Here is a 14,495-nt window from a genome sequence, read left to right as displayed (position 1 = left end):
TGTAGGAAACAAATGCTAGGCCATGCTCTGGCCCCTGGATGACGCTTTGTTCCCACCTCTCATTTGAACACAGAGTAAAATACATGCAAATATCAGTCCTGTTTGTCTTGCTTTCTACAACTCACCTGTAAAATGTTATTAACTGTGAACTGATGTGCTTATGTAATTTTCCTTGATTTACTGATACGTAGTACTCTAGATCACAGAATCATAGAATCATTTTGGCTGGAAGAAACCCTGAAGATCATCAAGTCCAACCATAACCTAACTCTAGCACTAAACCATGTCCCTAAGAGCCTCATCTATATGCTTTTTAAACACCTCCATGGATGGTGACTCCACTGCTTCCCTGAGCAGCCTGTTCCAGTGCTTCACAACCCTTTCAGTGAATAAATATTTCCTAATATCCAATCTGAACCTCCCCTGGTGCAACTTGAGGCCATTTCCTCTTGTCCTATCACTTGCTACTTGGGAGAAGAGACCAACACCCTCCATGCTACAACCCCCTTTCAGGTAGTTGTAGACAGCGCTAAGGTCTCCCCTCAGCCTCCTTTTCTTCAGGCCAAACAGCCCCAGTTCCCTCAAGATGACCACCTATGACTCCCATGCAATCTCAAGGAGGAACAAAGAGAAACTGGTGCCTTTCAGAACATGGCTTATTAAGATACATTCATAAAAATGCAGTTGCTTTTGGATGAGAACTAAGTAGTACAACACATCAGGAGGGCTGCTGTTAGATAAAACATTTTAGCTAACATTTCTGGGACAAATACTAGCAGAAAGAGACACTTGTGACATCTCAGATTTGAGAATACAGTGATTTCCTTAAATGTGAATGTGCATGTAAAACTAATATTAGGATAAAATGTCAAACAGATACTGAAAGAAAGCTTGTCAGTCAATAAGCTGCTTGACTGAAGAAAGTTACTCTGTTGGAAAACTCCTTTTACATGTAGAGCATTGGAAACAAACTTTGATGTAACTTTTGCATAAAACCAAACTTTTTTTTTTTTCAAAAAAACCAAATGAAGCTAGAGTCATAGGATTATTGCAATAGCAAAAGTAAAAAAAAAAAAAAAAAGGCAAAACACCTCTCTACTTCCTTCACCACCTCTCCTTTGACTTTATCAAAGCTCCCCCAAAACATCTATCCCATTGTAAGGCCTCCAGTCTTCCCTCACCAGATGCCCTACTTCTTCCTCTTTATCCTCAACATCCATCAAACTGCATGTCCCTTTTGTCCTCCACCAGTATGACCACAGCTGCCCTGTGTCTATTATCACATAAATGGACTACTAGTGTAGACCTACCTTGTTGCTGAGAAATAGGGTGGATTATGGCTGAGTTGTCCCTCTTTTTGCTCAGTGGGGATAGTAAAAGGGTAGTTCTCCTCGGTCTATCTGCTGATTCTCATTCTATTTAGGAGCTTAATAATCTTGTAAAATCTTTTTATTTCTGATAAGTTTTGTTGAAACTGGTCAGCTGTTTCAAAACCTTTGGGTAGGTGTGGAGAGATGGATGGATGGCAAGAGGGAGAGAAGGATAGACAGCACTAGCCATAAGATTTGTTTCCTCGACAAAACAGGCTAAAGTGTTTCTAATGAAACTTGAAGGCAAATTTGTCTCCAAAACAAATATACACCATTCCTACTGATTTCAACTATTAGTTTATATTATACCAACGGGAAATGTACAATATAGTGTAAAATTAGCTCTAAAATGATTGTTTAGTGAAAACATCAGTGGCTTTGTGGACAGACAACTAAGTTACTTTCTGAGTGTGCAAAACTAGAGAAACAACTCTGAATCTCTTGCTAAAGATATAAAAAGGATACATGTATGAACTGGGTTGTGAGGAATAGCAGGGATCTGTGAAGACCTCTGCATATTTAAATCACCAGAGGTGATACACGACAACCCCAGAAAATCCACTCTCAAGAAAGCATTGTGCAGTGATCTCCAACTAACCCAGGCATAGCTGGAGGGGCGAGAGGCTCTCAGCAGAGAATCACCCTCTTCCTTCTCTTATTAGGCCAAGATGTCACTCAGTGACAGTGTCCTAATGAGCAACTGCTCCTTCAGATGTCACAGCCCAATGGTTCATCATCAATTTGCCAAACTTGCCCAGTTAGGAGACGTTTAGATGGGAAGACCAGAAAGCCATGCAGAAAAGCAGGAGAGCTCTCCTGTGGGAGGACCTGATAAAATGCAAGCCCACCTACTCAGCTGTCTTATAAGAGCTGCATATATCAAAACTGTTCAAAACACTGTAAAGATATCACTTAAGTTCTCCTTAATGCACTTCTAAAAGGTAGACAGATCGATACAGATTATTACCCCCATTTTACAGAGCATGAGAGTGAAGCAGAATGGAGCATATTCCGACAGAGGTTGTCATTTGGAGCGCTAGCCTTCTAAGCTGGAATTGCCTTTGAGTTTCTCTCTGCAGACCAACAGTACTTTTATATTTCTTAAGGTGTCCCTAGCTGAACTGCAACTGCTTCAGAGTTCATGTGAGAAGATGGCTCTTCACTGGGGAGGGAGGCATTTATTTATATCATTATCAGATTTCAGAATATTTTCTAAAATCTGACTTCCTGTGTGAAATAAATACAACTTTCGTGCAGTGCAACATGTAAATTTCTCCCAGTTTTTGACAGCCTGAAATATTCATGGGTCACAAATATATTATTTTGCTTTCACCATATGTCACCAAACACAAGGAACAACCCTTCTTAATTTTATCAGCAGAAACACAGCAAGGGCCTCTCCTTCCTTTGCCACGTCAGTAAAGGACATGGCCTTGGAGTGTCATTACTCCAGTGTAACTTTAACTATCAAGGTCCTAATCCCAGCAAAGCAAAAAATGCTGCGCTGGTGTTATCAGTAATAGAAATGTTTGCATTCACATTTAAAATGCATTTCTTGGACTGCAGTTGGACATTTTATAGAATGACAGTGCTGAAGTGGACAGTTTGTAAGGTCAGAAGCAGAAGGCTATCTATATGTATTAATGTGTGTCACACACCGTTCTGTACATGGCGTGCTGTACATGCACACAGCCAGAAACGGTGCAGGGGAAACATACAGCTGGGAGAGGTGTTCCAGAAGGACAAATGAACAAATGCCCTCGGGGTGTTGCCGTAGGAGCCAAGGGTAAATCTGAATGTGAAAGAGTTTTCCTACTTTGTGAAACTTACCAAGATTTCAAGATTTTTTTTTTTTTTTTCCCCCATTTTATACCAAAAGAAAGTAAAATCCTGTCTGGTTAAAAACAAGACATCCACCTGTCTCTCGTTAACAGGGCTACTGTTATGGCATCCATCTTTGATATGACTGAAGCCAGATTCAAGTTACCGCTTCTCCAAGTACTCTTTCCCAAATATCCCGACAGATCCCTGATTTACACTGCTTGGCTCTGTATGAATAAGTAAAATATTCCCTAGGGTGGAGTACTGAAACTGGATCCTCTCCTCAAACCTTGTGTCACTGTCCTGATGCTGGGGCAGATCACTCTTCCTCTAATTTTTGTGAGAAAGTCCATCCTGGGCCTTGGTAATCTGTCCCGTTAAAGTACGGTAAAAGCTGGCACTTTATGAAGACAATTTAAATTTTTGGAAGAAATGAGATCATGCCACGGCCTTGAGACACTGGTGTGCCACAGTACAGACTAATTGCCAGTGATTTCCCTGGTGAGGGAACATTGCTCCTTTCTAGCAACTGCTGTTATTTCAGATTATATTTAAGGATGAATCAGGAAAAGCATATGTTAGGGACTTATCCCACAAGATACTTATAGAATCACAGAATCACAGAATGGTTTGAGTTGGAAGGGATCTTTTAAAGATCATCTAGTCCAACCTTCCTGCCATGGGCAGGGACATCTTTTGCTAGATCAAGTTGCTTAAAGCCCCATCCAATCTGACCTTAAACACTTCCAGGGATGGGGCATCCACAGCTTCTCTGAGATCCAGCAAAAGAGGCTTCTTACTCTGTCAGTGTTTAGACTCAAGTTCATAAACAATCCCACCTGCCAAACATGTTATTGAGAAAACAAACACATCCCTAAAAGTCTTAATGCTACAAACATATAATTTTTAAGTTTGTTTGTTTTTTACACCATGCACGTGATTTTCGTGATTCCTTTTATACCTCATACAACTGAAATCAAGCACTAAGCATTCACAGAGGAGCTGCAAAACAGGTGTTGTATGCAAAACAACAAACGGATGGTTCTGAAAGTCCAAGGGTTAATGCAAGGGACCCCCTTGTCGATGCCCCATAACATCTACAGAAGTCAGGCACAGTAATCTGCAGAGCACTGTTGACTAAATAAAATACACCTGGTTGTATCTGTTTGAGGCGTAGGTTGCAAATATAGGTACAAAATGTAACGCAGATGTGACACTGAAAATGCTACTGAGATATTTAATGTAAATTCAGATCTCGGCTTTTTTTTACAGAGCCTGGGCTTTGGGCCACCTCTAATTAAAACACCATGACTATAATTCCGGATCTGTTCAAGCGACAGAGTTCTGTCAGAAGCCTTGGTGGAATCAGATTTTCACCACAGTTATTCAGTAAGATTCTTTCACTTTTGTTTATGGATTGATAGATACATCAATTGCATCCTGAGATGCTCAGAGAACAGGTTTTACAGATGTTAATTTAGTATTTTAGGCTTCCCAATGTTAATTAAATGTTAAGAATCAATTATTTGTTTCTAACTGTAAAGGAAATTCAGGCTGATCATTAGGAGCGTCTGAATATTCTGAATATTCGTCTCTTAGTGTCATTTTAGCATCCTAGGATTTCAGGTATCTAAGATCAGGCCTCTCAAATCTTACAACCTGAATCTGCCATTTCCAAGACAACTTCCATGATTAAGTGCTATTCATATGAAATAAAGTTGTAAGGCTCGGCTTGCACATGAAGTTAATTTGTTGATCTGCTCCTACATACCATCTGTGGGCTCAGTGATCCTTGCCTATGTAGTCCTGCAAACTGCAAATTCATCTGCACTGAAAGAATAATCACACAATTAAAATGATGGCAAAATCCCAAGGAATGGAGCTGACCATGGAGAGAAAAATACTCCCAAATCCTCAGCATACCAACAAATATCTGTAGAGTGTTACCCTCTACAGCAGGGTAATGTCCTAGCACTGATACACTGAAGTGCTTAGTCATTTATTGTACCATTACACACATTTTAGTCCATTGGCCTGCTCAGTAAACGTTTCTTCTTAAAAATGAAATAAAAACAAATAAAACCATCTGATCCCTTAAAAATGACCCCTTAAACATCTGATCCTTATGAAAGAATAACATAAAAAGAATCCATTTCTATCCTTTCTTGACTGACAACACATCTTCACATTTAATTGCCTTTGTGGATTACTTGGCTGTAACTCACAGGCTGAAGCTGTGGGCAGAAGCTGGGCGACTGCTCAGATCTTCTGGGGATAAACATCTAAATGTAGCCCCATTTGCGCTGTATATCTCAATCTAGACTTTGCATAACTGTATAAAGGACCAATTGCTCAGCATTCACAGCAGCGGGTCTTTCCTTATGGCTTCCAATAAACCACCGTGTTTTGACATTAGTTGAAGTTACTATGATACTCTAAAATGAAGCATACAACTGTTTTTTAGGTTCTTCTCCCTCTCCCCTCATCGGAAGCGGGGGGTGCTACCTTGCTTCAGTGCTTTCCTAGCACAACCAAAAGAATATTACAAACTGCAGCCAAATGGATGGTGCAACAACTTTGTTTCTGCTGTGAAAAGGCTAAGTAAAATCAAAGACTGACTATACTAGGTTGTGTAGTCACACATAAAGTAGTCACACATTGTAGTCTGACATAAAGCAAGTAGAGCCATTTGATCGAAAAATGTCTTCAACTATGAAAAGGAAACGTTCAGGTTTTCAGTAGTATCATCAAAATGAGTGTATCTCTGATTTTGTCAATGTTACAGCCCTTTAAATATTGAAAGTTAATTATGCAGCTTTGAACAACAGAATAACAGTATAAAAATAAAATAGAAAACCAGGGAAAAAGTAAAAGGAGCAACAGAAAAGTCATTCAGTAAATGAGGCAAACCACCATACACACATAAGCTAATTTAACTAATCTCAAACTGTGAACAGAATGCATGAAAATCTTACTCTTACGTAGTGGGCCAAAAAAATCACTGTTTGAGTGAACGTTTTCTGATTTAAATATGCATCACTTGCCTTTGTTTTCTAGTTCTCAGAATTTAATCTGAAATGAAAGCTCACTTTCACTTCTGTTGTACGACGCTGGTATGTAGAAACTATTTTTCTCTAGTTTTACAGGGCCAAAGCAAGTTTAACCCCAGCAGTCATACCACCTATGGTACATAGGACAGTATTTATGGTTTGCTTCATTTTCTACAGTTTTACAAATTTGGCTTCAGAAGCTGCTTCTGTTCACGGATATGTTCCTTCTTGTATGGCCACTGTATCAGCATGAGTTACTTTGAGGAGATAATCTAAGGAGAAAATAACTGAGGAAAAACCGGAATAATGAGAATCTGTACAGTATTTTTTAGCCCCTGTGCAGCTGCCCCTGTTTAAATCACACATATATATAAAAATTATAAACACATAGACACATATTTTTATTTATATATAGATATGATTATCTACCAATATAAATAAACTCAGCCATTTATACATGGTGCAAAATCATTATACTGTATATACTACCAATCTGCACACTGAAAAATTGGAAGCATGAATACAAGCTCCATTTGCAGATTACTTCTGAAAGAAATGCTACTTTATCTAGTTCTTTAGAATAACGACAATACAATTATTGAACCTCAAGGCAGGATGAGGCTATGGCTGCCTGTGTCTTTCAAAGTGTTAATTTATGCAAAGCCTGCAAATTTCCTTTGCCGCATTATATTTCCTGATAAGAACTCAAAAAACTGGCACAACAAAATGCTATCATGAGAACAAGGCATCAAATACTGATACTAGAAACAAGAACCTATGAAACTGTATTTCTGAGTCACCGTTTCATGCAAGGAATTATAATTTTCAAGTTAAAGTGTTGTTCATCTATCATACAATGCATTGGATCGTATATTGTTTGTAAGCATCATAACATTGAGTCTGACATTCTGTCTGACTTTCTCGGTGCTTTAGTCTTTAGAAAATCATGTTTATATACTAACATCAAACTCTACAAGGCTTTATTTGTCACCACTGTAGAAATTATGTGGTGAAATTTTTCTCAAGCAAATACTGTTACGTTTTCTTAGCAGGGGCATCTAGACAGTCATAAAAATGGATGTCTCTTTTATCAAACATCCCAAATAAAACAACATAACATTTTCTTATTAGAAAAATCTGAAGTTACGTAAGTACAAAATTAAAGATTAAAGATTATGTTGAGCGTCCGCTAAATTGTTCTTTCTAAGCAATCTACTTATTCAGACTTAGTTCTCTCTTAAAATCAAGAATAAGTCAGGCATAAGGACCCTTGGAGGTAACAGTTCTCTGAGTTGAGCCAAGCAACTGTTGATTTTAACTAGATTTACATGTCCCGAGCATTTCTGAAAATCACCTAGATAGATTCTTATGAAATTGTTCATTATTTAAAATTATTTGATGGATGCCATGTGTAAAATATTTTAGTAATATTTTTGTTTGTTATGACAACAGTTCTATGATGTTTTATTATGACAAGCCAGCCAATACTATCATAACAATTGTTATGACAAAACAGCCATAATTTCTAATACTGTTTGATGATCACAAAAAGAAGCCACAACTTACTGTTTTTAGCATTTCACTGCTTGTCTCCCAAACCACAAACAGCTTTCCTGATCTTTGTGCACGTCCTTTTATGGTGTACACCTGCAAATCCACTTTTGTATGTGTGTGGTTTTGTTTGTTTGTTTGTTTTTTCTTCCTGTAAATACTCTTGAGAACAAAAAGTAATGGTATTCATTTACTCAGGAATTCAATACAAAGCAACTGAGCCACCAGCATGAATTTCTAGATTTAATTACAATGAAAACATTTTGATAAATACTCACTCACCTTTACTTTCTTTTCACGCAGGCTGAGATTTTCATAGTTGCCTACAGAGGTATCATTGTTACCCTGGCTTCTCTGAAGATTTCAATCTCAACTAAGTATCAAGCTTCTCAGAGACAAGGAATTCCTGCTCTGAAATAAACTTTCTCTGCCTTTGCAAGCGTTGTATTGTTGTTGTGAAGAAAGTATATGTGCTGCATCTGCAGACCCTACCATTACTTTGTGTCTTTAGATTACAAACCGCTTAGAACAAGGATTGTTCTTCTTTTGGGCATTAACATAATATAAATATTTACTGCTGCTTCTTGCTCATAGATTAAAGATTGGACTTGCTTTCAGCCATATCAGAATCTGACATACTGGACATACAGCAAAAGAATCATGGAATCATTTTGGTTGGAAAAGACCCTTAAGATCATCAAGTCCAACCATAACCTAACTCTAGCACTAAACCATGTCTCTAAGAACCTCGTCTAAACACCTTTTAAACCCCTCCAGGGATGGTGACTCCACCACTTCCCCGGGCAGCCTGTTCCAATGCCTGACAACTCCTTCCATGAAGAATTTTTTCCTAATATCCAATCTGAACCTTCCCTGGTGCAACTTGAGGCCATTTCCTCTTGTCCTGTCACTTGCTGCTTGGGAGAAGAGACCAACACCCTCCATGCTACAACCTCCTTTCAGGTAGTTGTAGACAGCAATAAGGTCTCCCCTCAGCCTTCTTGTCTCCAAGCTAAAAGAAAATGTAGGCATCCCGACACTTGGCAATACATGCCATGCTGAGCAATTCAAGGCTAGCTTGGGAAACAAATTGCCCTTTCTCAGCAAGCCTAATTAGGCCAAGCCCAATGCATGCTGATGTGATTAAGTTGCTTCCATGCTATGGTGACATTATTGGTTTGTTTGGAATTAGCTTTGCTACTTGGTGTTGTATTGTACTGTACCGGCCTACCATGGAGATGCTATCTAGGGGTCAGGAGTGAGAATGAGGCAGGATTCAGTAATTGCTCTTTGATCCTGGGTTTTTAAAATGGTCAGTGTCTGTATCTGGATGAGCAGGAAAATTTTTGGTGCTCTATTTTTATTTCTTTCTCTTGGTTACTCTTTCAACTTGTTTTGCACAGACAAGAAGCTCAAGTAGGACATGCTGCTATGTGCCTTCAGTAGGCAATCACTGCTTTATCTCGTGATGCCATTCTTGAGAAAGTTATTCCATCAGAAGTAGTATGGTATTGCTAATATATGTTAAATTTGGAATCCTCAAAGAGTTATTTTTCTTTTTCATTTTCATTGATAAAATTTCCTGTGAAAACAGAAGTGTATTCTGGACAAATGACTTTGAAGGCTTAATGATGTTTTATTATAGCCCTGACTTGTCTGTTTAGAATACCAATGTATGTTCTCTTGGACACTTGTCCATGATAAATTGGACTGAAATCATTAACCATCAAATAATCTTCAGATGCAATCTTTAGGACCACAGTTCTTGAATTAGATTACAGGTCAAAGAATTTATAGGCCATCAATATACTCTTGAATAATCTACTCTCATCTTCTCACTATCAAATTACATACACTATATAAAATATTTATCAGAGATCAACAGATTTCTCAGTCTGTAACTTTTAAAGGTGAAATTAGTTGGTCATGCTGATTCATTCAATCATTTCAGATTCAGCTAAAATTCACTACCAGAAGGCTGATATTTCAGTCAAGCAGCAGCAATATTACTCAACATTGTTGCTATACAATCATATTTCTCCAAATGATGTTATAAATCTTGAGCTTCCTGCCCAGATCCAATGACTATGGATGACACAGTATCTGTCTGTCAACCTATCACTTCACCATTGCACCAGTGCAACAAGACACTATTTTAAATATGAAGTCATGCCTTACTTCAGCTGATGTTTCTACAATTGTGGATGTTCTGGACTTCAGTTAAATAAAAGATAAAAAAACTGTTGGTCTTATTAATTAAGAGTCGTACTGTTTAACGTGGTAGTCTGCAAAATGTCGAGGCAAGGCTGAGGTGAATAACTGCAAACCTTTACACACAAATGTACTACAGAAAAACTTCTAAATTTTACAGTGCATGCACTTCTTCAACAAGTGATTTTTGGACTATTGAGAATGAACCACAATGCTAATCACCAGTACAGCTTTGGTGGAACAAACCATTCTGGATTACTTCCCTACTGTGGATCTTCACTATGGAAACCAATATTCCAGCCTATAAAGGGAATTTCTTTGTAATGCAGCACAATTACGTGGACATTCAGGAGAAGGGAAAATTCATTTCACTGAAAGGAGGTGGGAAAATGTAGATGGGTCATATGCAAGTTCTTGGATGAAAAGTGGTCATGATTCCAAGATTCTAGATCTGATTCTCTTGGAAAAAAATCCTTGGAAAAAAATCAAGATCACATCTGGCTTCCCTTTGTCATACAATCATCAGAAAGAGAGTGGCTTGTTCTCTTCAGTACCAATGCCTCCGTGAAATTTTGCCACCCAAATATAAGCCAGACTTAGTCCGTCTTACCTTGTGAAAGCTGGTACGGCTGCTGGTTCAGCAGGCTGCTCTGCCGACCAGTTCACCTTTAGAAAGTCACTAAAATTCCAGTCCTCCATTCAATCATCTGTAACACATTCGTATAAATACTACTTATCTCCCCGGCAGTGCTCCTATGAGCTTTAAGTATTTTTTATAAGGCTGACTTAGAGTTATCAAGAAAAAAAACCCCATATCTAACTAAATTATTCCCAAATTTGAAGAAGACATAGCAAGAGACTGTGTTTTATAAATCTGTAAGAAGAACATGCAGCTTAATTATCAGCTGGTCCATAAGTTTGCTTAAGGAATAGTTAAATGACTATGATTTTCTTATTAAAAGCAACAGTGGACCTGAGGTAATCTCATCCCCAGCATCTACATTGCTACTGTACTGAATCAACATGCTTCTGAAACACAGGCATACTGAAATTTCTCTTTAGGCATTTTGATATGAATTCAAAATACTTCCATCCTTCTCTTTTGCTGGCAGCAAAGCTGAGATCCTTGAGGCCAGTTTTGTGGAAGGTGGAGAATCACAGACAATTTGAACACTTTCTATCCTTGCATGGTGTCTCTTTTATCAGTACTAAAACCATTTTTTTTTGATGGTGACCTGCAGAGAACCAAAGGTGAGGAGCTCCTTTACCTTCTTGACTCTAGAGGAGGGGGCTGATAAGGGCAGAGATCAGCTGTTTCCAGGATCTCTTCTCCGTCTGTGTATTTGTCACTTGTCTTACACTTACATTTCAAGTTATTTTGGGCAGGCCATAGGTTTTTTCCATGCTAGAGCCAGGTCTTAGCACAGTATTACATTTATGATTATGCTGGTGCTGTAGACAATAAATAGCAACAATCCTATTTGTAATTAAAAAAAGAAAATCTATATTATGGAATATTCTCATAATTCCTCTTAGTTAACGTAACTGAGGACTGTGATGCATTCTACCAACACTTGCAAGTGGGATAATACTGCTGCACTTTCTGGTAAAGAGGGAAGAACTGAGGGGGTGCTACTTTACCTTCATCAGCACTGAAAAACTCCCAATACAAAAGCAAAATACATTAAGCTCATTTTTATGCACTGTGGAGAACGTTTAAGAACATGGCTACAAGCTGGGGTAAAAAAAAAAAATGAAATGATAATGCTAAAAGAGACCCTTATGCTTACAGTTTATTTTAAATATTTCCCTATAACTACTGTTTTGCACAACTTACCCTTGCAACTGTGGCAGTGGGGGTATCGGTGGACCTCAATGAACTGCACTAAAAACCAGATCCTTCCCAAGTTCAGAGGACATCATTCACAGTTACAGATACAGCCCTTCTCTTGCTACCCCAGATGTTCCTCTCCATGAACACCCAGAGCACTTCCACAGCTCAGCTTCGCCAGTCCACACTTGGCCAGATTCCACCTCTTTTTCCTGGTATGTAACACCCTAATGTGGAAACGGTACAAATGAAGCGAGAAGGCTTCTTATGGAGTGAGGGGCTAAGGAACCAGAGAACCTTAACCATGGGTATCTTTAGTATATGACAATTTAAAACTATTAGTAAGGACTGTCAGATGGTGCTTCCTTCATTCAAACTTTGCCTTACTTTGAGTAATCTCTCCAGTATCGAGCCATGGAGGAAGATACTAGTTAATAAACTACAAATGGTGGAACCTTCTATAAGGAGAACAAAACTGATATGAAAGGGGAAAACAGCAACTGTAGTATGTGGTTTAGTTTTAAGTATTGTCAAAATGCGTATTGTACTTACAACCACCCTTGTAATACATTTTTTAAAAAACAACAAAGTGTCAATAATATGAACCCTCCATAAAGCACTTCTTATTAAATCTTGGAGCAATAGTGGAGAAGAATCCCTGGTGTATGTGAATTACAGCAGAAGAGGATGAGTGAAGTGCAAATGCCACAGTATAATTCGTATATGGAACATTTTAATTGTGGGTAATGGCAGATTTTCAATTTTATAAGTCAAGGAATTGTGCTCATTTCTGAGACAGAACTGAATATATTAACTGCCCTTGAAACAGTATCAATATTTCTTCCTGCACAGAGCACAGCACAGTAAAATGCATTAAAAGATGAAAGCTCTTTCATCCTTTTGAATGCTTAAAGATAGCAGAACAGTGCCAATAAGTTTTGAGGAAGAGGCTAGACAGAAAAGAAATATTATTAATTGCCAAGATAGCACAATATCCCCAAATACTGACAGTGGGTGTACTAAGGACTACGAAAATATTTATTCTTCATAGTTCTACCCCACTGATTCTCTCAGGCCACAATGTGTCCCTTTTCCCCTCTCTTCATTCAGGTGAAGACGTCAGCATGCAAACATATTTGATCTTGACACACACAATAGCTGTATCTTTTTAGCCCTCTATATTAGGGAGAGAAAACTGTCCTGGATTATATCACAGTGTAAATCTTACAAGTCAGGAGCAGACTGAAAGACTGGTATCCCAGAAATCATCTACAAGAGCCATTGAGCTTCATTCAATGGTCCACTGGTTCTGCTGCACTCAAAGGTCTGCTGTGGTTCTGCTGCCAATCACCAGGTAATATTTTCTAGGAAGATTTAATCTCTGGGCTTCTCATTCATTGGTAATCATGCCAATTATCTCTGGACTCCATTTTAGTTTGGAGCTACACTTGCATAATATTGTCAGGCCTTGTTCTGATTTGACTTCTACTAATGAAACTCAGAATTAAATCTACTGACCTGAATGCAATGGCCCCTGGGACTTGAACAAGGCACAGGCTGATGTTTGGGTGTAGCTGCAGCCTGTAGTCCTTTTTAAATTATGAATGGTCTCAGGCTAACTTGTACCCTGCACAGCCAAGATCTGGTTCTGACTGGTTATCTCAGGCTTTGGTTTCAGCTGGAGCTAGAAAAACATAGGGACTCGTGTTCTTTTTCCCTGTCCATACAGAACCCATTCTGCCCAATGGAGCAGCCCCATGCAAACCAAACAGATAACTCGTGGGTAGTTCTGGAAAGAAACTGGGGAATTAGGTTGTTTCATTTCAAAATGCAACTTAAGTTAAACTGAAAATGAAATAAAAATCTGAAAAATCTGTTCTGGGTAGACTGAGCCATTCTGATCAAAATGGAAATATTTCACATTCCTTTTAACCTTTCTAAACTTGAAAAAAAAATCCCACTAAATTTTCAAAAAGGACATGTAAAAATGAGACATTTAAATCTTATGCAGACACTGTACTTTGAATTTTTACCGAACAAAATTTGTCAAAATGACACATTTTATGTTGAGATTAAATGACATTTTTCCATCAGAAGTCAGCAACGAAAAAAAATGCCATTCAGTTTTGCTCACAATGCTGAAGGAATTTACACTAAAAGATTGATAAATGAGATCATAAAACATAATTATACCTCATTCTTCAACATAGATTCCAATGCAACACTAGAATCCTGAGGGATGCTTCTGGATACATAATAGATTTCCTTCTCCAGAGCCCACTGCATTCATTGCTGATAAGGTCTCCAAGAGCACTTGCACTAGGGCAGGCCCCAAGAGCTCAGTCAAGGACTAGAAGCCTCATGTTCTGGGTACTGGAGAAGGAAAAGGTTGAAGCGGTTTCTGTTTTGAAAAGGGTGAGGAAGCCGTCATGCTGTCAGAACGGGTGGCACGCTGGTGTCCTCCAATGGCACAGAATCAAGTCCTTCTGCTTCCCCAGTGAACCTGAGCCTGAAAAACGCAAAAGAGGAGGACGCTCCCTTTCTAACCTCTTTTCCTCACAGCCATAAGCGTTTGTTGAGAGGCTAGCACTTCAATTTACTCTGTAGTTTTAACAGGGAAACTTGTTTTAGCCTCTTGGGACATGGGCATCCTGGCCCCTA

The 14,495-nt window shown here is 38.6% G+C and overlaps 1 protein-coding gene across 3 annotated transcripts in view; it reads right to left on the bottom strand.

Moving 5' to 3' along the window:
• Positions 1–14,495, bottom strand: part of POU6F2 (POU class 6 homeobox 2) — a 311,291-nt gene that overhangs the window by 26,554 nt on the left and 270,242 nt on the right. The gene's annotated exons all lie outside the window — the stretch shown is intronic.

Source organism: Caloenas nicobarica, chromosome 2 (genome assembly GCF_036013445.1).
Source record: "Caloenas nicobarica isolate bCalNic1 chromosome 2, bCalNic1.hap1, whole genome shotgun sequence".
Taxonomy (NCBI): Eukaryota; Metazoa; Chordata; class Aves; order Columbiformes; family Columbidae; genus Caloenas; species Caloenas nicobarica.
Note: the sequence above shows the minus strand (reverse complement) of the source record. Positions and strands in the feature narration are given on the sequence as shown.